Here is a 24,282-nt window from a genome sequence, read left to right as displayed (position 1 = left end):
CCCACTTCCCACCCCTTACGACCGCATGCAAAGTGGAAGGCTAATTACGAACAACAGCCCCCCAAACGATCCCCATGCACACAAATCCCCCCCCCCTCGCCCCCCCCCCCCCTTGCGCCTTCTCACCCGGCCACAAACAGCCGCGCCAGGGGAGCGGTGCCCTCCCTCCTCCGTCCCCTTCTCCTCGGAAACAATCCTTGCCCGTCCGTGCAAACCCTCCGCATTTGCAAATAATTTATTCGCCTCGCCCCTCTCCACCATCCCGCCACCGCCTCGTTGTGGTTTCCGACTTTTGAGCGCTTTTATTGCGTTGTTTCATTGCTGTCGCGCCCATTTATTATCGGATTCCCTCTCTCTCCAGACACCCATGCCTTGCTTGCTTGATTATTTAAGCTGATATTGCAAACCCACGCAATTCCGGACGCCTTATCCCTTGGAGTATCCAGCCTTGTCTCGAATTTTCCGTGTAATCCACCGCGTAAGTAAGAACAATGTTTAGCATGTTCCATCATTCCCCTCTTGCCAGTTGTCCGCTCCCCCCTCGATGGCCTTCCTTGGCTGAGCCTATCACGCCTCAAGACTCACTTCAAAACGCGAGACTATTTCTCTTCCATCGGCTGTCGTGGAGTCTCGTCTTGTCGTCCAGCATTTGGTCGTTCAAATGTCACCTTCGTAATATTTTCCTGTCTCCAAATGTACTGGTCACCGGCAACCGATTCAGAATTTTTATCAATGCACATATTATACACAAAAGAGTGCAAATAGCGCTATATAATTTTAGTCAATTTGGAAAATATAACATTGCATATATTCGGAAGTACATGAAAATTCTATTATTCGGTCCTCACTATTGAGAAGAATAAACGTCACAACAGTTTTAAGCAATGACACTTTCCTTGCCATTGCCTTCCATGGTTCTTGTTACTTCTTGGAGAACAGAAAACTGGAGGAGAAAGTGTTTTAATCAAGAAAGGGAATATGATTCATGCTAAGGAAATGTCATGTTTTAATAACACGAAGCGGCATTTTTAAGATTCAGTTTAGAACCACATCCCTGATAAATTTACAAAAAAGAGAAACTTCTTTCAGTAACTAAATACATAAATTGAATGATTTGAAGAAGCAATGGATCTGCTTGAGAGAAGATCGCAAAGTTTTAATTATTGCTGAAAATTGTCTGGGTAGAAACTTAAATTTTATTTGTTATTCTTGAGACATTTCCGCATATTCCTCTTCTATATTTATACATTTATCCAGCGTTTTTCACCATTCGAAGACCGCCAATTTAGAACTCAGCAAATTGCATCGAAAACCATTAGGTTCACCTCTAGGATGGTGCCATTTGTCTCCTATCACGCAATGGTTTTTTTTTAGTTCTGAGAATAGGAGAACGTCGCTCTTAATCACTCAACGTGTCTCCTTTTTCTCCATATTAAGAGAAACTTCTAGCTGCGGCTTCCTGGAACAAAACAAATCAACATTAATACCAGTAAATTACAACATTGTGCGCATTAAGGATCAATTAATATGCAGAATATATTTTATCTGGATATCTTGGCCATTTCTTGGTATCTCTACATCTACATACTACCCCGCAAGCCGCCGCAACGGCGTGTGGCGGTGGGTGTTAGGTCACTACCTGTAAAAAGGAACAAAGTCACATGTAAAATCAACATACACATGCAAACCCATACCACAAAGGGCGTAAAAATGCATGCAAAAATCATTTTAAATTACAAGTAGGCAAATAAATATACTATTAACAGACGAACAATTGCACCTTAGTATGTAGGAAACAATTGAACCAATAACGTGCAAGCTATAATTTGACAAGTAAGAAGCGAAATTCCACTTGGTAATAATCATTGAAAACCAACTCTCCCACATATATTATTTTTTGTGTTTACAATATTCCAGTTTAGGTTTTAAATAATTAAAAAATTGTAAATGTCAATGAATGTAACAATAAAGGTAATAACAACGATTTGAATTCAAAAAATAAAACTGATATGTAAAACAAAACAATAATATTTATTTGAGAATGTTTTCAACAAATTTTAAGCGTCAGAAATATTTTAATCCAAAAGCACCATTTGTAGATTTTCATGCCCCACGTCCGTGCGCCAATGCTGGGAGCAAGGGGCGACCCACGCCCGCCGCCTCCTCAAAAGCCTTTCTCCTTTTACTCTTAAGTGCAGCAGCATTTCCCCGTTCGTTCGCCAAACCCTTCCCTCCCTCCAACCCTCTCTTCCCCGTGAGAGCGGCGAGAGGGCGCGGGTGCCAGTTATGGCCACTCCCCACCTCCCCAACCAACCCCCTCTCCACCCCACCACACCCCTGTCGTCGGATTAAAATTTAAACCACTCTCCTGGTATGTTCCGACCCTCACTACTCCATGTCTAAATGCTTCTCCTCCGAAACACATCGCCCTCTGCTACGCATCAAAAGTCTCAACCCGCCCAACCCCCTCATAACTCTCTCCTCATCCCCCCACCCCACAACTACCCCCAACGCACAGTATTGCGACTAATATGCTCCTGCTTGGAGATGAGAGCCTCAGCGGCTCATCGTCCACCCCCCCCCCCTTGGTCTCGTGGGGGAAGGGGGAAGTGCCCCTTCCCCCCGGAAACACTCCTCCCTCCTCCTTGCCCCCCCACTGCGGCGGATGAGAACCACGAGAGATTTTTACGGCGCCGCACATCGGGGAAGAATTAAATCCAAACTAAAATGAGAATTGCGGTGAATATATACTTCTTTTCCCTTTCTCATGGCAGCGATGAAGAATTGAAATGCAATGTTTTCGACAGGAAAAAAATAATGAAAAACGTCATTCGCAAGTGTTAAAAGCTCGCTGTCTCATCAATTAATGACCGGCTTGCTTCCTGAAATGTGTCCAACTCATTAAATGAAGGGTACTTTTTTTGATCAAGTGATCCCTACCCGAAGAGGACCAGCGCCCATTGACTTTTTATTAACCACTTGGGGAGATATTGATTTGAGTTTAATGGTGGTTCTCAGTAATACTTAGAATAATCCTTGCTTTGATACACGTAATAATCAAATGTGTTTTATTTGAGTTCACATGTTCTTCCATAGTAGCATGTCCGCATTTTATTTTCATTCTTACGTTTATAAGAGTTTTTGAGGGTTTTGTGAGAAGATAGTCTACGAATAATTATCTTTAAAGTATTCAGTCAGTCATTGAAATAGGAACCCCGAAATGTATCGAGTGAAAGTTTATATTTTTAAAAATACACCAATCGATTCACTAGTAAGCTTTTCTATTATACCTGTACTTTACCAGATCAGTAGTTGCGTATACTGGATTTCTCCTCTGCTCTGCTACTGATTAGTGTACTACATCTGTGACTAATTATGAATTAATCGATGAGTCAAGATTGAAAACTAGGAATAAAGAAGAATGAAGTATATTATAATTTTGAGAAACTTCATTTCCTATGTTGTCGAATTTAATAACATTCAAAACTAAATTACCCGATAGTATAGGCTGTTTTGATGAATTCAAGCAATCGATCTCAATTGTAGACTGATCTTATCCGAGACAAAATATTTACTTTTCAAATATTTTTGGATGAAATTTAATTAATTTAACGACGAAAAAATATTAAATTTCGAATCTTTGAATTTTTCAAATATTTATCGCTTGTTTTTATTCATGAATCACTGTTGCATTTTCAATTCCGAGCGTGTTCCTACTCTTCTGAAAAAGGTTATACGAGGCCGATTCGAAAAGTAAGGTCTCCTATTTTTTTTCCTCAAAGTGAAATTTATTCTCAATTTTGCGTACATCGTAGGAAAGGCTGAGCATTTAGCTATTTTTCTACATACTCGCCTTGACGATGAATCACTTTTTGCATCCCTGTAACCAGACTTTTAGTACCGGCGTCGTACCTTTCTCCCGCCGTTTCACGAAGCCACGAAGCAAGTTTTTTTATGCTTTTGCGATCGCTCCTTTCTTGTTTAATTTCCCACATTCCAGTCATCTGAATACAATTCAAGTATCCTAATTATTTTTAAATGGTAAATTTTTAATATAATTGGTGAATGAAATGCATTTTCTCAAGTACTATAACAATAGTTATTCACTTGTCAACAAAAAACAATTGCATGGTTTTCAAATAAGAGATTATTTGAATATTAAAACGGAAGCACGTGAACTAGAGCAGAGGAAGCCGTGGTCTTTCGGGACGTTTTTGGCACAAAAATCGTCAAATTAATCGAGAACAATTGTAAAAGTGTAAACAGCGTTACAACACTTTTTAATACGCTTCATTTCGAACAAATGTTTGAAATTGTTTTCCGTCTTCCTCCCAGCTAAAATATCCTAATAATCTGAATTGTCGTTCAGGAATGTTTCGCTCTCATAGTTCTTTTAGATCTTTTTGCATCCCTTCCCATTTAGGACGTCTCTTCCCTTGCAACCGTAATATGGAGCAAAAATCCAAACACCAATCGTTCTACACTACCAGATGTTGCATCTTCGTACTCAACCCCACACAAAAATTTCCTCGACTTTGCCATGAGAGGACGATGCGCTCCCTCCCATCATCCCAAATCGACGGCTCTCCCGACGCGGTGCTCGCTTTTGGAGCGGACAGCAGTTGCCCAGCACTAGTGGGTGATGCCGTTTTCACTCTGGGGTGTGGGAGAGTTAGGGGATTAGTTTAGGGTGGTGTGGTCTCCCACGCTTGCTCGTTCTCCTGGGAAAGAAGCACTGGTAGCCAGCGGTTAACAAATGACACGCGTGTGGCGCGTAATGGCGTGGGGAGCCCCATAGTTGACATTGGAGTTGGAGCTCCCCTTAAAGACTAACCCCGGCCTGGTGCAGGCGATCATTATTTCCAACCAACTTGGATTGTGAAGCAGAAAAATATTCACTCGTGGAGCAGTTGGCGCATGGATCCATAATTCGGCGGAATGCAACCAGGGGATCGTTGACAATGACAGCTTCCCAGTATCTTACGATATTATAAACACGGATGTTCAGACTTCTCAACAACGCACTAATATTTCTTCCCCTGGTCTGTTTCCCTGCTTGGAATCAGTATTCGTCCTTCCAGTTCCACCAAATTGCTTGAAAATCAAGCGGGGATGATTGTACGATTTATTTGAAGAAATTAATGGTTAAAATATTACTGCGTTCACTTGGATGAACATTAAATGCTTATACAAAGTATGCATTTCAAACTTATTTCGCTCAATAGTTACTAAAATTGTTTCCATCTTGATTAAAGTAATGTATCTCGTCGAAATGCGTTTCGTAGATCATATCAAATGTTATTTTACTTAGCCTTATAATTATTTTATATTTATTTCTAACGTATACTGGATCTAATATGGTTGAAAACATATTAACAAGTAGCGCCCGTACCTATGTAACAAAACATGAGAAAAGCAGTGTTTAAAAAGAACGAAAAGATTTGTAATGCATTTCTTAGTTTGTTGTCTCAGGCGTAACTTAATGAAACTTTGCCATTAGTATACAAATTACGAAGTTACTTCTTTCATTTCAATACATTCTGTAGTGTTTTTTTTATTCACTGTGAATATAATGTATATGGATCCACACTAACATGCATGCTCATAATATTCCGTCTTAAAAATACGCATTATATGATTGTAATCCTGTTACAGTATTCGTCGCCTGCCAATTTAGACTACCCAACCCATCCATCATAGTAACACAGGGTTCGTCTGGAAAATAAGTGTACTGACTCCTGGGCTGGGCGCGCCGCTTCAGGCGCGCCCAGCACCGCTCTGACGGGCTGCGATTGGAGGGGGGTATGTTGGCAAGCGACGCTGAAAAAGGCAGTCGGCTCTGAGCTGTGGTGTAGTGAGGAGCTCTGTTAACGCGAACCTCCACGCTCGACCCACGTCACGGAACGCGATGCCGAAGCAGCGTTATTCCATCAAATTTGCGGTGAAGCTTGGGAAATCGTCTACCGAAACTGTCGGTATGATTAACCAGGCTTACGGGGTGTCAGCCATGTCCAGAAACATGATCTTTCGGTGACACAAGATGTTCGTGGAGGGCAGAGAAGAGGTCGACGACGAGTCTTCGAGAGGTTCCCGATGATGCCTTCGCGGGAGCGTTCCAGGAATGGGAACGCCGCTGGAACAAGTGTATCGACTCACAAGGGTCCTATTTTGAGGAATATTAGCTTAAGATATGTAAAAGTGTGATAAATTTTTTTTCCTGAGCTCAGTACACTTATTTTCCGGACGAACCCTGTATTGAGGTCGTGCGTCAATTGAGAAGCGACCTCTTCACTTGCGATTGTCCCATGGGCTATCGTGCAGGACGAATAACCTAGGTCCGTGATTGATTTGTGCCCTTGTTTCAATGCCAAAATCACTATTCCTGCATGCTGCAAGAAAAAATCATTTGCTATAAGTTACGTCTAGTGACGGAATATGTAAAAACCACTCGCTGCATCAAAAACTTGGACGGAATTGGAAGAGAAAATAAATTCTGGCCCGATTTTATCGGATCAAATGAATTCGACGGTAGTTCACCGTAGATCTAACTACAGGCTAAATATAAAGAGTAAATTTGAGGCAGATAATTTATCTAAGGATGCTAAAGACAATTTACAAGCCCAGACTTACTGTGGTAGATCAGATATCCAACGTAAAATTATGAAGATAAATAGTAGAACGGATATTTTAAAAATCTTGTTTTTGGCGGGTTATTATGTAGATTTAATAACTTTTTCAAAAACAAACCAATTAATTGAGTTTTTAGTATCAGGTAGGAATGTAGTCTTCTTCATATTTTTTTCCAACGCAAATGAGAATAATGAGAGAAATCGAGAGGGGCAGACTAAGCTGTTTAGTCGGTCTCAATTTTTTGGAAGTTTTTGATCGCCCAAAGAAATGTTTCGGTTGGTCGAGAAATGGTTGTCACGAATTTGAACCAACAGAAACATTGAATGGTGAATATATATATATATATATATATATATATATATATATATATATTTATCTTATATGTATATAATGATATCATATATATGGCGTTAACTCTTTGACTCTTTCTTCGTGCTATAGAAATAAATTTGAACGAAGTATCGACATCAAACATCTCTCAAATCATAATTTATTATTTCATTTCCAAGCTGTTACTTCCTAGGCAGACATTGGTTGTGTATAAAATTCTTGGATTATGTATGTAAAATTCGGGAAATAGATGCCAGTAAAAGCAGACTCAAGGACATCTTCTTTCCACGGATAATAGTGAATAGTAACGGTAGGGTTATAGATAGCAAAACTCTCACTTGCCGCAAACTATGTCTAAGGAATATTTAGTTTCACTCAAATGCATGAATTTTAAATGTTGTATGTAGTGCTCATTACAGTTTTGCTTGCCCTGCTCTGTTCGTTATCAAGTTTCTCCTTCCATCTTTCGTCTCTCTCTCTCCGTGGGAGGGGGGCACGTCTCCGCTGCCTGACCACTGCCGGCGTGTCGCATTCCCTAAATGTCCCCCAAGGGGGTGGGCATTATGAGTTCATGTTATAGTGGAATTTTCCCTATTTACTTTTAAATTGTAATTTGCACGGTGTTGTATAGATTTTCACTACATTTGTCGGAGCATGTGTACAAATGTTAGTTGATACTATATGTATTTGCATGGGTGTAAGCCGAAAAGGTTTTCGCATGAATAAACACGCCCTTTTGGGTGTAGGTTTGCATGAATTTGTTTGTTTTGCATTTGGTTTTATCCTACTTTCCGAGTGGCGACCTTACAACCCCCGCCACACGTCCCTACGGTGGCTTGTTGGTTATTATGTAGATGTAGATGAAAAGGCATGTCTTTGAACCATTTGTTTTTGTTCTTTATTTCAACGCGTCATCTTAATGCATCCATTCATCCAAACGTGTCTTCTTGAAGCATACATATAAGCTAACACATTTTCCAATTCATAGAAAAGACTCTCCAAACCGTTTCCTCAGCTTTCAAGATTCGTAACGAATTTCATCTGCATTAATAGCTCTCTTATTTACATGTTATCTCTTTCTGTCATTTGTATTTTTTAATGTCAATTCAATCATCTTTTGCTTTATGCTCGACATCCATGTCTACATTTTTATCTGCATTCTACGGCGAGGGCTTATAAATCGTCAAGTATTACATGTCATCCAGCGCTATTTTACGAACACAGACACCTTAGATAGACGTAATAATCCGAACCTAACTTAGTGACCACGTACTCTGTTAGTAGTAAAATTTCTTGTATTGATCAAATTGGCGGACCAATGGTGGGTGTGGTTGCGCACCTTTAACTAATGCAAGCATAATATTCTTCAATAATTTTGAGCGTAAATATTTTTAGGAATGTATTAAGGACTTCTAATTAATAAGCATATATTTTATTAACAGTAGCCCTCGATACACAATATCTAATGAATGTTTGACCAATTTTCTTCGTTCTCGATGGTCTTTTGACAGTTGGAATGATATCTCTATTATTTAGTTCCATTCTGGTCATTTTTCCTTTTGCTAAAACATTCCCGCGTATTCAAGGTGAGGAACGACCAATGCAATCTATTACCTGGAGACATTTTTCACGGAATTTTATACCTATCATGAACTTGTTGTCTCCGGCGTAACTTTATAGAATTTCCATAACATATTGAAATTAAATGAAATTAGTGAATTTGTCATACCACACATTTTATTTGAAAACGCGTTCCAGGTTTCGATGTTGAACGTGAAAAATGAGATGAATAACAAAGTCAATAACTTCATTCAATTCAAATATATTATGATTGCTAGAGTCAAAAGAAAACGAGGAAGCCTATCCCATTAGGTAATAATAATAAAGCTTCTTCAGTCACCGGCGAGAAATTCATGCATTAAAGCAGCATCTAATAACGAAAAAGAAATTAATAATATTATGTATTTTTATATTAGAATAAAATACTTATTAACTAGAGAAAGCGTTTAATGTGCATTATGATTCAAATTTGGCGGATGACTCCGTTAAAAGTTACAGTTGCCGTTTCTCCCGCAGTTACTTAGAATTTTTAAAATGCAGAATAAATTCTTAATTGATGTTCTCTGCACATAGCGTACAATAATTCCTTTATAAATAGTTGTTGATTGGTAACCCCTAGAGAAAAAACAAAGAAAGAACTTTTCTCTTTTTCATTCTAATATCTTGAAGTAGTAATAGTATTTCATTTAAATATTCTGAAGCATAATTAAATATCAATGATCAAATATTTTGTTCATAATTTATTACCTTATTTATATTTGTCTATGATTTTCATCTAAATACGACAATAAACGGTATAAATTGGTTTCTTGGAAACATCCATTCCTTCCCGGGCGTCATGATAAAAATGTTGACATATCGCACCGGTCCAAACACCTCGGATGAACTACACCCCTTATTCCCCCCCCCTTCCGCCCCCCCGTCCCATTCCCCCTCACCCTTTGTTAAGTGCAGAGCCGATCCAATCGAAGAGAACGTAGGACTAGAATGGAAAGCTTAGCGATATTGGTGCCACCCCCACACGCCCTCGGCTGGATCCGTTTTGAAAATCCCGCAGGATTAAGTTCGGACCGGGGGCGGTGGGGATTGGACACTGCCGGGGGTGGGGTCGAATCCGAAAGGGAGAGGCCGCTATCGGGTGAATGCAGGCGCCGGCGTCAAAAAGGAAGCCGAAATAAAAGCGCGGCCTGGTCCATTGGGAGTGGATTGGTTTGGTCATCGAAATACCATCGACTTTCAGTTGTTGCTTCGTCCTTATCAGTTTATCCCCATCAGATTTTTCACTGGAGCAGAATTGACCGTCCCAACCAAGCCTCTTGATTTCATGAATTAGCAGTACAAAAAGGGCGCAATGAAAATGAGATTAGAGTATAAGTATAGCGGAACTCGTTTTTGAGAACAATCTGTATGGCTGGACGAACTGAAATAATATAAAAATTTCAAAATTTCCGTTTCATTATAGATTTAGAGAAAAATCTGGTATATCTGGAAATAATTCGCACCTGTATTCGTATAACCATAAACACAGCAATCAACCCAAAGGTCGGTTTGTTGGGTGATGGTAGACTTCACCCAGTACTAAGCCCTACACGGCCTGTGAAAATTCACACATCAGGGTAGGGGGGGGGCAGATCTTTTCCCTGTGCCGGTTATGGTTTCCCAGGAAAACCTGGTACCCGAAAAATCACTTTAGCTTGGGTGGAGGTGCAGGTGCCCAGAGACTAGATCGGGAATCGAACCCGGGACCCTTCGCTCATTGGTTTAACGATGTACCCCCGGGACTACCGCGTCCCAAATTAATATAAAAAAAATTATATATATATATATATATATATATATATATATATATATATATATATATATATATATATATATAAACGCTGTTGTAGATTTTTAAACCAAAGAAATACAAAGAAAGGGCATTCACATATGTAGTTTTGACGTTTCGAAAGGTCTAACTTTCTAAAATTTGTTCTTTCTAAATGTTATGTTTCGTGAGTCGTGTCGTGTCGTGAGTGCTTCTACACCAACACACATTCGCATATATATATATATATATATATATATATATATATCAGTCCCCGGACTACAACCTTGACGTAATGGAAGGGCTTGCGTGTTCCGATGACCCCTAGACCTCTACTAGCGGGAGGAATAATAATTGATCCGCAATAAAAGCCGCAAAAGATTCTATTGGAACCGTTAACGCGAAAAGGACTAGGAAACCATGGATCACGGTTGAAATGATTACAACGACGGATGAGAGTAGAAAATGGAAGAATGTAAATACACAGTTAGACAAATTGAAGTACAAAGAATTAAAGAATAAATTGAGCTAGGGATAAATAGGGCAAGGGAAGCATGGTGGAAGACACAGCGTGAAGATATGGAAAGTTTGCAGAGGAAGGTTGAAATTGGTGCGCTGTACTGTAAAGTTAAATCTTTTTCGGGAAGTAATAAAGGAAGATATATGCTAACAGTTAGAGATATCGCGGGTAAGATAATAGTTGACACGGGAAAGATCCAAGAGAGATGGAAGGAATATATAGAAGAACTGTATGGTAAAGATCTTAGACCAACAAAGTTAGACATTGAAAAGGAACATGACGTAGAGAAAGATAGCTTAGGTCCAGGCATACTCGACGATGAGATAGAAAGGGCATTAAAGGAGATGAAACTAAATAAGGCCGTGGGGGTAGATTACATTCCCGCTGAACTTTTAAAAGGCTTAGGAACATGTGGGAGGAAGAGGCTATATGGGTTGATCCGTAGTATATATGAGGAAGGAATCTGGCCGGAAGACTTTGTTAGATCAGTTTTAGTTCCTATTCCGAAAAAGGTAAAGGCTACATCATGTGAGGACTACGGGAAAATAAGTTTGATATCCCACGCAGCTAAAGTTGTTCTCAGGATCATAAACAAAAGGATAAAGAGTAGGGCAAATGATTACTTAGGGGATGATCAGTTTAGTTTTAGGAATGAGAGAGGTACGCGTGATGCCATTGCAATAATAAGATTATTACTCGAGAGGTATACAGAATACAATCAGGTCGTATTTGCCTGTTTCGTAGATTTCGAAAAAGCGTTTGATAGAGTGAATTGGGAAAACTAATGAGTCTAGATCCCTCTAATCTATTCCTTTTTTGCAGAAAAAAGGAATAGATTGGAGGGAAAGGAGGCTAATCCGCAATCTCCGCATGTCTCAGACTGCTCAGGTGCGAGTGAAGAACGGGGAGTCTAGATGGGCAGTTTCCATTACTTCATAACCGAGTTAAAAGAACAATCAAAACAATGTATTCAAAAGGGAGAACCGTCTCCAAAATATGCGAAGACTGTTCATCTGCAGGCAAGGTCATGGCGTCGATTTTTTGGGATGCGCGTGGAATAATTTTCGTTGACTATGTTGAAAAAGGAAATAACATCAACGGCGAGTATTAGGCGAACTTTTGGCAACATTTGGACGAAGATATCAAGCCAAAGCGGCCGCTTTTGGCCAAGAGGAAAGTGTTGTTTCATCAAGAAAATGCATCAGCCCTGAAATTCGTTATTGCAATTGCCAAAGTTCATGAACGGAAGATTCAATTGCTACCTCATACACCCTCTTCGCCAACTTTAGCCCCCTCGGATTATTTCATGTTCACAAACTTGAAGAAATGGCTCGTTAGTCAAAGATTTTCCAACCGTGAAGAAATGATTTCGGCGGTTAATGGCTATTTTTAGGAGCAAGACAGTTCTTATTACAAAAAGGGCATCGAACTGTTTAAACTTTGCTGGGAAAAGTGCATAGAGATGAAAGGAGGTTACGTTGAAAATTAAAAACAATTTTTTCCAAAATTTTTGTTTTTTTTGTTGGGTCGGGTACTTTTGGGATTTCCCTCGTTTATGCATATTAGGTGGTGCGATATTTTTTCGAATTCACCTGAATTTCATTTTGTTTTCAGACTTATTTACTCCCTGCGCAATGTGTATTACTTATCTGCCCATCTATGCATTTCATTACCCCATTTGTTCAGCTCAATCTGCCTGCAGCAACATAATCTCTGGACTTCTTTTCCATTTCATTTGTTTATTCCTCTTTTTCATAGTGAAATACTCAATATAATTGATTTTGCGTATTAAATTTTATTTTCTAAGCTAGGTATTCCTAACATTAAATAAGTATTCCGAATCCTTCTCGAGTACAGCATTAATTCCATTTATATTTACGATTAAATAGGCATTTCAATTGACATTACCCTACCCAGAGAATGCTTTGTCACAGATGAGAGATGAGTAAGTACAGGATAGGCTATAAATTTAGTCTCTCATTAAAAAAAGGTTTTGCATGGCCTACACCATTGCCACTGCACACACCGAATCATAGTCGGACTATTCCAAGGCTAAAGGAGGATTAATTGCAGGTTTTAAATAAAAATCCATGCAGCGTGAATTGAGTAAGCTTCGAAAATCTTTTAAAAAAGGTCTAATTCAAAAATGTGGCTGCAATAGCTCTTTTAAAGTTTTCCAGAGAGTTGAGGAATACTAAAATATTTTTTCTGGACGCTGTCTCGCATAATTAATGTGATTTGAAAACCTGAGAAACAAAATCACAAAACTTGTTAATATGTCATAGATATTCTGCAGATTATAGGTACGGTCACACGGTTCCTGAAAGTTAAGAAGCACGATTCTATAATCCTAAATTACTTCTTTTACGTTAAATCTATTTTCGCTTGTTCATTTCCTACTTCAGGCCAAGTGGAAAAATACCACTCAAGAAGCCTAATCGTATTTCATCAAGGATTAAAACTTTTTATAATATTTAATGCTTCATATTAAATTATTTACGAGTCTATCAATCGAATGTCTTCAAATATCATCAAATACCTTGCGTCGTATTTTCTTCTTTTATTAGCACCCTTCTTGCAATTTCCTAAATACTCATTTCTTTCCAAATCACTGCCCAAAGAATTCATTGAAAATTTGTCTGCAAGCTCTATTTAATGTTTCCTACTTGAGCGCATAATTTTTCCGTTATTTTATGTAAGATTCTCTTCATTCCTGCGTTCCCGTAGATCATCTGTATAAAAACACTCTCTACGTTTGAGCCTATAATCCCCTCGGTACCTATGTACCGATGACCAAATACTCGGTACCGATGACCAAATTTTTATCATCCAAAATTTTAACTGACTGAATACTTGTAGCTAATTTTATTTCTCACCTTATGCTATTTATATGTTTTTTCACCAATTCCTCAACGTTTATGGTATTCGAATTGAGAAAAACTTCATTTTCCTCTTCTTCCGGGGGGTAAAACAAGTATCAGTTTTGATGTCTTGGTCCTTTCCCAGAGTTTTCCGCGCAATGATTTTTATTACACTGCCATTCGAAGTTCATAATGACCAGCAGAGAAAATTAGAATAATTAATTATTTCTTTCCAGAAAAAACCCTAAGAAAAAGATGTCGTAAAAGGGAATAATGAAAGCACCAAAATTAATTCATATAAATACTCGTACAATTGTCCTGGCCTTGGATCTTTGTTATTTGGAACTATGATATAGCATTTATATCATTGCTAGAAATCAGTCACTCTTGGTTTAGCATATTTATTGACGTTGCAAAACTCTTTTATCTCATTCAAATTTATCATTAGACAAATCTTCGAAAAATACGTAATATTCCTAATTTAACTCAACAGCGGCAAAAGCTGATGTTGCTGAAGTCTGCACTGTGCGTTAATATTCTAATGGATTTTGAGGAGTAGAGGTGTTGTATCATTGCCCTTGAAGGAAAATTGATTATGCCCTAATCGTTATAGCTCTGCTTCGTACCATATTTCACGAAATTTAACGATGGACGTTTTTCTCGTCCTAATCTTCCAAAAACCTCGCCTCGGGCCAAAGTTCTCGCAAGAGGGTTTGCCATTCGCCGCAATGTTTGCCATTCATATTTCTCTCGAACCTTTTTAAACTCCCACTCCCCGGAGTAGATCACATATAATAATGGTCAAGCGGTTGATTTCCATATTCCACTCAGGGGCCCGCCATTAATCGCCAGGAAATTGCTTCGTCGCCCGAATCCATTCCGCTCGCTTTTTCTGCGGAAATAGGAATGCGAAATCGACACCTGTTACCCGCACACACTTTTCGCAGGAAAAACGTGCCTATGCTCGTACGGGCCTCATTATAGGAGAGTCGGATTTTTCACAGTGAGACTTATGGAAAAACTCCTCATTCAACGGCGGGACAACGTGCTGAATCTTCATTTACTCTCGAACACCGGATTCATCTTCGTTATATATCTTCGGCCAAAACAAACGATGCCCATTACTTATGCTCGGAACAGCGCGTGGGAGGCCTGGAGCAGTGAAAATACAGAGGTACACCCGCGATGCAAACAATTGCCCAAGCTTCAGAAATTAAATTGATGATTTGCCAAATGGGCAGATATTAATCCGGCAGAATGCAACGGGTGACCATTAAGTGATAGAACGACATATGTTTCCAATGAATGTGAACCAAATGAGCAACGGTTATATGCATGTTAATCGAACAATCGTACTTTTCTGTTATCGATTTTTCAATGATGATCCCTTCAGAGTTATAAGATATGCCATGGATGTCAAATCCTTCTACTACCCTATCGTTTCTTTAAGGGCAAGTCAGGTGGTATGTTATTTCCTTTTGGAGAGGTGTAATAGTAGAAAATTTCAACCCGAGCACGATACAGCGTTAATATATCTGTATCCATTCGGATCGCGAGAAAGAACTGACGCATACCATTTTATTTTTTGATAAAAAATAGTTTTCATCTACACTTCAATAATATTTATAGAGACACAATGAGGGAATGAATACTTTCAACCCCAGTTCTGTCTCCGATTCGGAGAATTGCTGGATGTCGAGTTGACAAAACAAAACTGAGGTTTCATTTTGGGTTGAAAGTTCAAAGGTTACCGGCAGGTGGAGAGTTTCCTTGAGCGGGAGGTGAATGCGGTTGGGCTCTCGTCGTAGTGGCCTTCCCTCGCACCATCCCCTTCCGTTCCCGGTCGCTCCCTGCCGCCTCACCCGCTTCCTCCCTCCCTCACCCACCCCCTCGCCCTCGCTCTCCACCCGCTGACATCCATTCCTCCCCCTTCACCCCTCGCTCCCCTCCCCATACCCTCCTCCGAAACACAAATCCCCGCATTTTTTAACCACCCCGATCCCATCCGAACACTCCGTCCGCATAAATCCTCTCCATAAGTTTCCCATCTCTCCCTCTCCTCCACTACCCTTCCACTCCCAAACAAACCCTGATGCTCCCCTCCCTCCCTCTTATCCTTCCCCCACCTCCTCTCTCTCGATCCTCATCCAAGTCGGGCGATTTAAAATAGAAGAGAGAGATAGATCCCTGGGAGGAAGTCATTCCGCAAGATTCATCGCGATTCCTTCCTTCCGTTCGAGTACTCGCCTCTCCTACCCTTACCTTTCCGTTTTCCCTCAGCAGCGCTCACTTCTCCCTTCAGCCGTGCTCTAAAGCAGCTTCACCCGCGGGGCCTTCGTCAGCTGAAACGAGATGGGGCCCATGGATAGCTCCACCGCCCCCAAAGCCACCGTCCCTACGGTCTGCATTCCCTACATGAAAGCATTGGTCGCCCACTCTGACGCTCTCTCTCTCTCTCTGAGCACTGGTATTTTTCTTGAACGAGCTGAGATTTGAATCCTCGTGACGGATGACGGGTCACTTTGATGCAGGTGACCGGCTAAAAGGGGCAAGATGCAGTGCGGGTGGTCGGCATGAACGAGTGTCAGCTTTCATCCCATTTCCGACCGTTGTAATCGATGCGCATTACTTGCGCCCGAAGCCCACGATTGTGAAATACGTGCATGTGTTTTAAATATATTCGCGAGAGTTAAGACAGAGCATAACTTATTGAGCATAACTTGAGACATTATTGTCTTCTTCGACTGTCATTATTCTGGGATTGGATTAATATAGCTCTCCCCGTCCGTTTCACATCGGCACGCCTCTTCATGTATGCATAGGTATTTGCCATCAACGTGGCAACTATATGGTTCTTGAAATTCAAACGCGATATTTCGCAGTTTCCGACGTTCTTTCTCATTTCCACGCATTCAACATTTGCCTTCATCTAATCATTGCGCGTCAACATCGGAAAGAAAAAATATTTACAAGAATTCAAAGATTTAAAAAGCATAATAACCGAGAAATCTAGCATAACTGAAAGCTCATTAACAATAAATTGACTCAATTTAATATTTTGACTCTCATTATGGGGTGCCACAAAAAACAATGCAATTAGAAAAAAATGATGATCCTTTGGTTTAGTAAATTCGTCTTATTTTAACCAACTGAAGTCAGATAAACCTATCAGATTTCCCGAAAATATAAGTGGAACGATTTTTTTTTGCGTTTAGTCATTTCAATAAAAATCTTATATCTGGCTCTGATTTCTAAACCCTCTTTTACTCTCTCGTCTTGTTTTAGAAAATATGGATTCTTCAGATGTGCTGCTCTGGAGTAAGAAATTTCAAAAAGGCTCAGCGCCCAACGTTTCCGCCTTTTTGCTTCGCATCATTTACTCGAAGTATTATTACCACGCAACGAAATATATTATTTACGATTCATCCAAACATTTTTCTTATTGCGCCTTGTCACTCGTGTGATCTACATATATCCCTGCGACCCGATGCCCGTTATGTCTGAATTGGTGGCCACGGATTCCCTCGCACATTCCATATTCCACATTGATTTTCCAGCGGGCTGAGAATACGGGAGAGGGAGTCCTCCTGCCGTTTGATCGCGTGATGCCCGGGAACATATATAATATATTATCCGGCTAAATGTATTCATGGGGTACGCGCGCGTATCGAATGGCTTTTCATGAGGGCCGCCCGAGGCTTTGGAAGGGCCGGCAGTATTGAGATGGCTGCTACGTATACGATGGCTCCGGACGAGCGGGATTAGGGCAGGAAAAAGTTCCTGAGGATAGGGGGGATGGGCCGAGGTCCTTATGCACAAAAGAGGGGGAGTAGGCAAGGGGCGGCATAGCTTATGCCGAGGAGGCTAGCTGACCACGGTTCCCTTAAAAAGAATAAGTTGATCCCCGTGGAGACGGAAGAAGTCTGGAGAAAGGCTTCGCCACCTGGAAATGGAAGTGGAATTCTAGCCCTGCCTGCCAGAGAGAAACCTTCTCTCCTGTAATAAACAATTGATTTTGCTGAATCGGAAGTGGAAAATAGAAATAAAGAGATCACAAAATGTGTTTCACTTGTTTATTTTTTCATTCGCAAGACTGACGTTGAATTAAAGGTCGTGAGTTGAGAGAGAGAAGAGGGTAATGCTCACTCGACAAGTGAACTGGCCATCGAATTTGGGAGTATAACAAATGCGGGATACGAAACGCTTCCCACCGAGACGACTTGCAAACGAACGATTTGAGATTCATTGATGAATAATGGAGGACTCGAAGGAGGAAACTCAAATATAAGGGCAAGATTCGTGAACACTTTTCGGAAGCAGCATGAGTCGCAAAAGTATGCAAATTCAAAAGCAGGATTATTCGGCAGGAAATCAATCCATTTGTTTTCTAATTGGAACATAAAGATTTAAATCTTGAAGTTTCGATAGAATTAATTTTCGTGAAGGGAAAACAAATTTCTACAATAATGCTACCTCTACTGGGAGGAATGCTACCTCTATCTTTGAGAAGATTTTCCATGCGTAATCAACTTACTTTTACTCAGAAAAAGCTCCTTATTAAAAGATTTTACACTTTTTTGCAGACCTTATTTTGAGATGCAACGCGTTAAACCGATTTCCAGCATCATCAGATACAAATCCTCTTTCACTTGCAGCAGTTGAATACCCTTAGGAGGGGTGGGGGGGTACTTTTGGAGGAGTGTGAGGAAGAGTGCAATGCTGAAGGTGGGGTTGGGGGTTGTTTGGAAAAGGGTAGGGAAAGAGGGTGTGGGGGGTACCGTGGCTGTGACGTGGCATGATGGCGATCAGGTGCGTTGAAAGGCTGGTTTTTGTTTTTCCCCGTCAAGGCTAGTTTCGCTTATGTGATAGGGGAGGGGAGGGTAAAGGATACAATTACTTGCTACAAAGGATCGTTTTGGGGTCTGCAAAGTGCCTCCATCTCTCGATTTGCTCGAGAGCGTCCATTTTCAATCCTTTGGAAACGTGTGGTGTCTCAAAAATAGTAAGTGGAAGTCTTTTCTAAGTGGAATTAAGTACAAGTCTTTTCATATGGATATCAAATATTTAAAAAAAGGCAAGCTTGAAACTGTGGAGTACATGCAGGGCAGAAAGACGTTTTGCTCCGGTTACCAGTTTCCGACTCCTAAACGATTCCGTCATCATTATTTTCAATTAATAATTTCTATACGAAATAATTAGTTCAAATCATTTATTTGTCAACAAAAGTTAGTCTTACGCTCTTACGGAACCCTACTTCTTTGGTTTGAGGTCAGTATTCAACTTAAGAGTCCAGGTCAGCCTCTCACAGCCGTTCACACTCACATTCCCTCTTCTCGTGCTGGTGTAAATCTTTGTGTATTAGTAAAAAATTCGACCACAAAACATGATTTGTAAAAAATGTCAGGAAATAGAAAATTTGTGTTCAAAATAAAACAAAAGTAATATAACGCAGGTAAATTTATGCACAGCTAAGCACAAACAAAACGTAAATTTTCTAGAAATGTATTGAATTCTTTAAAATAGACGAAAAAGAAGTAATAATATTTACCAACTCTGTGAAATTATTAATGTACTTATACAGTACTCTAATAGTTCCCTAAAAATGTAGATTGCTATCTAATTACCAGAAAAAAAGATTTTGAGTATCTTCTATCGGAAGTTGCAGTATTTCAGTTTTACCTTTTTTTCCCAAAAAGGCTCTTCTGCATGTTTCCGTGGGATTTGGCTCTCCTTCTTTTAAGGAATCCGCACCGGCGTTCCGGTTTTACTGCCCTTCCCAGGGAAGCAGATCTTCCTACCCTCCCGAGATTGCAGTTTGAATCTCGGTAGGGGGACGTTTAGTCGAGGTGGGGGAGGGGAGTGAATTGGGGGGGGTGGAGGGCGGGCGGTTTCGTCTCGAGGCGCGCGGGGCGCAGGCCTTCCCTTTCTCGGGCCGCGTGTGAGAGTCAGTCAAAGGGTGCGTGGGTGGGTGGGACCACTTCCACGGCTGATAAATTCCCTTTTATGGGGGGGAAGGGTAGATGTGGGGATCGGCAGAGCAGCGCGACGGGGGTGGCTCGAGGGAGGGTTTTGTGGGGGTTGGAAAAGAAACCCAAGCACCCCGCCCGCCCCCGAATTATGCGGCCATTCTCCCTGCGTAGGGCGCCGGGGCCCTCCACGACCATGTATAAATTTCACATTTTTGTGGAGAGAGAGAGAGAGGGGGGGAAGGAGGGTAGGGTTCGGTGGGGGGGGACGAGAGGGCCACCCGCCGGATTGGGTTTGGACACCACCAAGACCTCCCCTCGCAATCTCTTCCTCCTCTACAATTCCGAGAGCGGAGGGGCCGGCCCTTAAAAAGGGCCGGAGCGGCTGCAAAGGAGACAGGTTTAAATGCTCCCATGGGCGCGCATAAATCTAAAAGGGGCCGTTGGAATCGCTGATAAAACTCTCTCCGAGTGTGTTGGCTCCACATGGGGGGTGTGGGGGTGGGCGGGTGGATATCCCTTCAAGGAGGAGAAGAAGGGCTTCTCGCGTCCAGGGCCAGGATTCAGGGGTTCTCAAGAGGAATGAGGATGGTCCCCTTTTTTATTTTCCCTTTCAAGGGGACACCGTTGTCGGAAGGTATATTGGCCCTTTGGGGGTTCGGATGTGGTCTAGGGGCGGAGGCTCTTCGCCCCACGCATCCCTTCTTAAGGTTGTGTGTTCCAGGGGACAGGATCCGGGAGGAAGGGGGTGAGAATTGGGTGATCAGTGGGAGGAGATGTGTGGTCGCTGGGAGTGAAGCTCCTTGTGAGGACCCTTGGGAGAGAGAGAGGAGGGTGTGGTCGACACGGACGCCCGGGCCATTCCGCTCCCCGGGATCGATTCGCACTCGACGCCTCCGATAAGGGGCGGAGGAGAAAGAGATCCCTCTTCCGGACATTGCCGCTCCCGGATACCGCACGCACCGCCTTGAGACTCGTGAGTGGGTCCGCTCCGCAATCCCATGGGGTCGAGAGTTCAGATCTCGAGAAATGAGGAAATGCTACCCTTCGATGTGTCTCGCATCAGGCGAAGGAATTGCTGGTTAGTTCATTTTTTAAGACGCCTTGCTTCCTCCCGAATCGACAAAATTGGTCTGGTAATTCGTTATCATTGGTCTAATTAAAATCATTTCATTTATTTTTTTAACAATAGAAATGAAGAGGTGCAAGTGTTTTTTTTATGTTCAGGCCAGCCGGGACAGATATTAAGCTCAACAAGTTCTGGACATACTGGTCTGCTTTAGAGTTGTCGCGTCAACCATCCCGCCATTTGTTGCCCTCTGGTGCACTATAGCATTGTGTTTTATTTACTACGAGCGTCGTTCAGGATTAGTTGTTCATGCTTATTTTTTCATATGTGCCTTTGATACTCATGCTAACCTTTGGCATGGTATGTGTGTTTGGCACTGAAATAATGAAAAAAAACCCGTAATAATTCCAAAGTTTTAATATGGTTGACCATTGGAGTGATCAATTGGAGGTATAATCTTCGCAGCAATGAGCACAAAATCACAACTGACGGCACTAGAGCTGCTATGAGGTATCTCTGTACTAACATCTTCCGTTCGACCATTACCCTTGCGATTAGTACGATGCCCTCATTATTCTAGCCACGCCACCTCTCTCACTGCGCCAATATGAGTAATTTCAATTTGTTGAAGAAAAACCATCTTCCAAATGAACTTAAAGGCCTGCACGTACTTATCGTAAAATGTTTTTGTTTTCATTTAATTTAACTACGTTTGGGCAGTGTTTTTAACATTAAAAGCTGCTCTACTTCGACCTAGGAATTTGGTGATTGCTAAAAACCTAGATTTTCATACCAATTAACATTGGAAAGCAGCAAATGGGTACATAGAATCTTAATGCTAAAATCATCACTTTGTGGACATCCATAATAAATCCGTGGAGTATTTATCCCAAGAATGGGCAAAGCATTGAAATAGGAGAATTGTTAAGTAGATCACACAATGGGAAATATATTCAGTGCCATTTGTAGTCAAAGCAAGGTTTAAAAAAAATAAACAACCGTCGTTTATGTGTTTTTTGTGGTTGATAAAATGTCAGAGAGGTCATATTTACGGTAATTAACTGTTGATTAGTATTTTTTCATCAGACCAACACCTAATTGTCTGACTGACAGACCTGTCTGACTAATTGGGACAATTGCAAGCGATGCTTTTGAAATTTTATCATCCAATTGATCGTAGTTGGGTCTAGACTTTAAATTTAATTTTTTAAAATGTCAATATTAGGTACTCCGATACATATACAGAATCAAACCTCTCGATCAACTCGTTGACAACTTTTGAAATGGACGTAAAAATTATACTCACCATTGTTTAAAATATTCACATTGCATCTAAGTTTCCACATCCAAATTTTAACACCTCATAGATCCATTAGTGTACCGTAATAATATTATTGTTTAGTAATCAAATTTAACATGCTTAGGAGGTGGATCTCAATTGATATATTTGACATATCGCATTGTGTTGTGGTTTTCCGATTCACTTATATATATATATATATATATATATATATATATATATATATATATATATATATATAGAAACAGATATAAGGAAAAGGGATAGGAACACATATAAAGGACGAGCGGGATTTCGTGTTTGAATGTATATATATATATATATATATATATATATATATATATATATATATATATATATATATATATATATATATATATATATATATAATTTTTAGAGAGTAAGCCGAAATCGGGAGTTTTTTGTCTCTCTATCCATTTTTAGAAAAGAGAAATAAAAATATCCCTTAGTGTACAGGTATGCATGTACTAATGAGTACTATATCAATGCGTTTTTGAACTGCAGGTTAAGGAATATTTGTTTTGATTACCAAGAGTCTGATTTTTATTTGGAAAATTATTATAAATAATAGAATTACTTTTAATTAATTTTTCTTTAAATGAATGCATGATTTTGTATGAACACAGAATTTCGAACCAACTAATTTCGTGAAACGATCTTTTAAGGCTGTTTTTGCTGCAGGCGAGCTCTTCCGGAAAGCTCTGCAAAGGGAGCGTGTAGGCATGAACACAACTGCAAAAGGTGGAAATCAAACCGAAGGTTGGTTTTTGAAGCATATTATCCTCTACAGGACTCGGCGAATATTTTGTAGACCGACAAAGAAAAACAACCACCGCCATTTTATAGCGGGCGTGAAATTCTTAGATTCATGTGAGGGAAAATACGTCCCTTTCCCTCTCATACCATTAAACGTGATCCGAAGTTCTAATATCTTGTAAATCAATCCCTATAATATTTAGTTTCTTCATAAGTCCTAAGCTTAAAAACAGGGATGTGAGCCTGAAACCCTCCAGTCAGAAGTCGAGCTCTTTACCTCGCGATCAAACGCCCCTAATGAATGTTTTTTTATATTGCAATTATTTTAGAAGCCATGAGGAACGACCGCATGTGTATACCCCAGCGTGGTGTCTTGAGCACGAAGGCTTTGTTTAGCTAGCCGTTACACTTATTGCGGCCTCTAGAGTTAGTTGAACAAAGATCACTCCCACCCGTCCTTGGTCTCCATCACGTCTCCTCTATCCCTGTGACCCCTCCTCTACCCCCTACCACCGTGGTATGTGCCGTATCCAACCACCGCCCACCCCTCTCGCCCGAACGGGGAACGAAGGGCCGACGGATGGGGGGGATGAAAAGAGGGGGTGGGCGGTGACCGCACCCCCTCCCCCCTGTTCATCTCTCCCTTCGGCCGGGGGAGAGGGGAGGCAACTCCACCCCCGCACCCCTCCCAATCTGCATTCGTCGCATCAATGGCCTCTTTTGTGGCCGGAGCTGATAGCGGAGGGTCGTCCTCCGATGGACGCCGGGCAATTCGGGGTGGGGCGGGGGGGAGAAGGGGGTTGAAAAGGGGGTGGTCGCATTCAATGGCAGCGTCGATATGGATGCGAATGGGGAAGAGTGGAAAAGGGGAGGAGAGGCGTGGTCCAGAAGAGTGGCACATTGATAGATGACCACAATATACTGTGAAATCAGAAAGGTACATACAGGAGGCCAGTAGCTCATTCCATTTCATTTTCTCATCTAAAGTCTTCAATGCGACCTCATCTCCAGCAATACACCTTGGCTTTCCTCTTTAATGGTTCATCCTCACTATGTGCAATTAAATTTTGGTCAACAACAGGTTATGGTTCCTCAGAATGCGTCCAATCTGTCTCTTATTTTCGCTTTAAGTATCCTCCAAAGACTTTTCTCGTCTAAAACGTATTTAAAAATGCCTTGAAATTCTATTTGGTCGATTCATTTTTTCATCATTATTGGGTTCACAACATTTTCACCGCCCCCAAACTAATTTAATCTGATGATTCGAACTATTTTTCATGTTTACATGTTAATTAAATATAAAGGTTAAGTTGAAAACCTTTTTCACACTTCAACAAATAGTCGTGAAAATTGAATCAGTGAAGCATTACAAGCTCAGATTTCTCATTTAAATACATTCCAAGATATATATATTTGCCGGTGGTATAGTAATCATGTCTTTAGAAATAAACTATTTTGCTTA

The sequence above is a fragment of the Hetaerina americana genome, unplaced genomic scaffold (assembly GCF_022747635.1).
Source record: "Hetaerina americana unplaced genomic scaffold, ioHetAmer1.1.p SCAF_101, whole genome shotgun sequence".
Taxonomy (NCBI): Eukaryota; Metazoa; Arthropoda; class Insecta; order Odonata; family Calopterygidae; genus Hetaerina; species Hetaerina americana.
The sequence above is the reverse complement of the archived record's forward strand: the minus strand, read 5'-3'. Positions refer to the sequence as shown.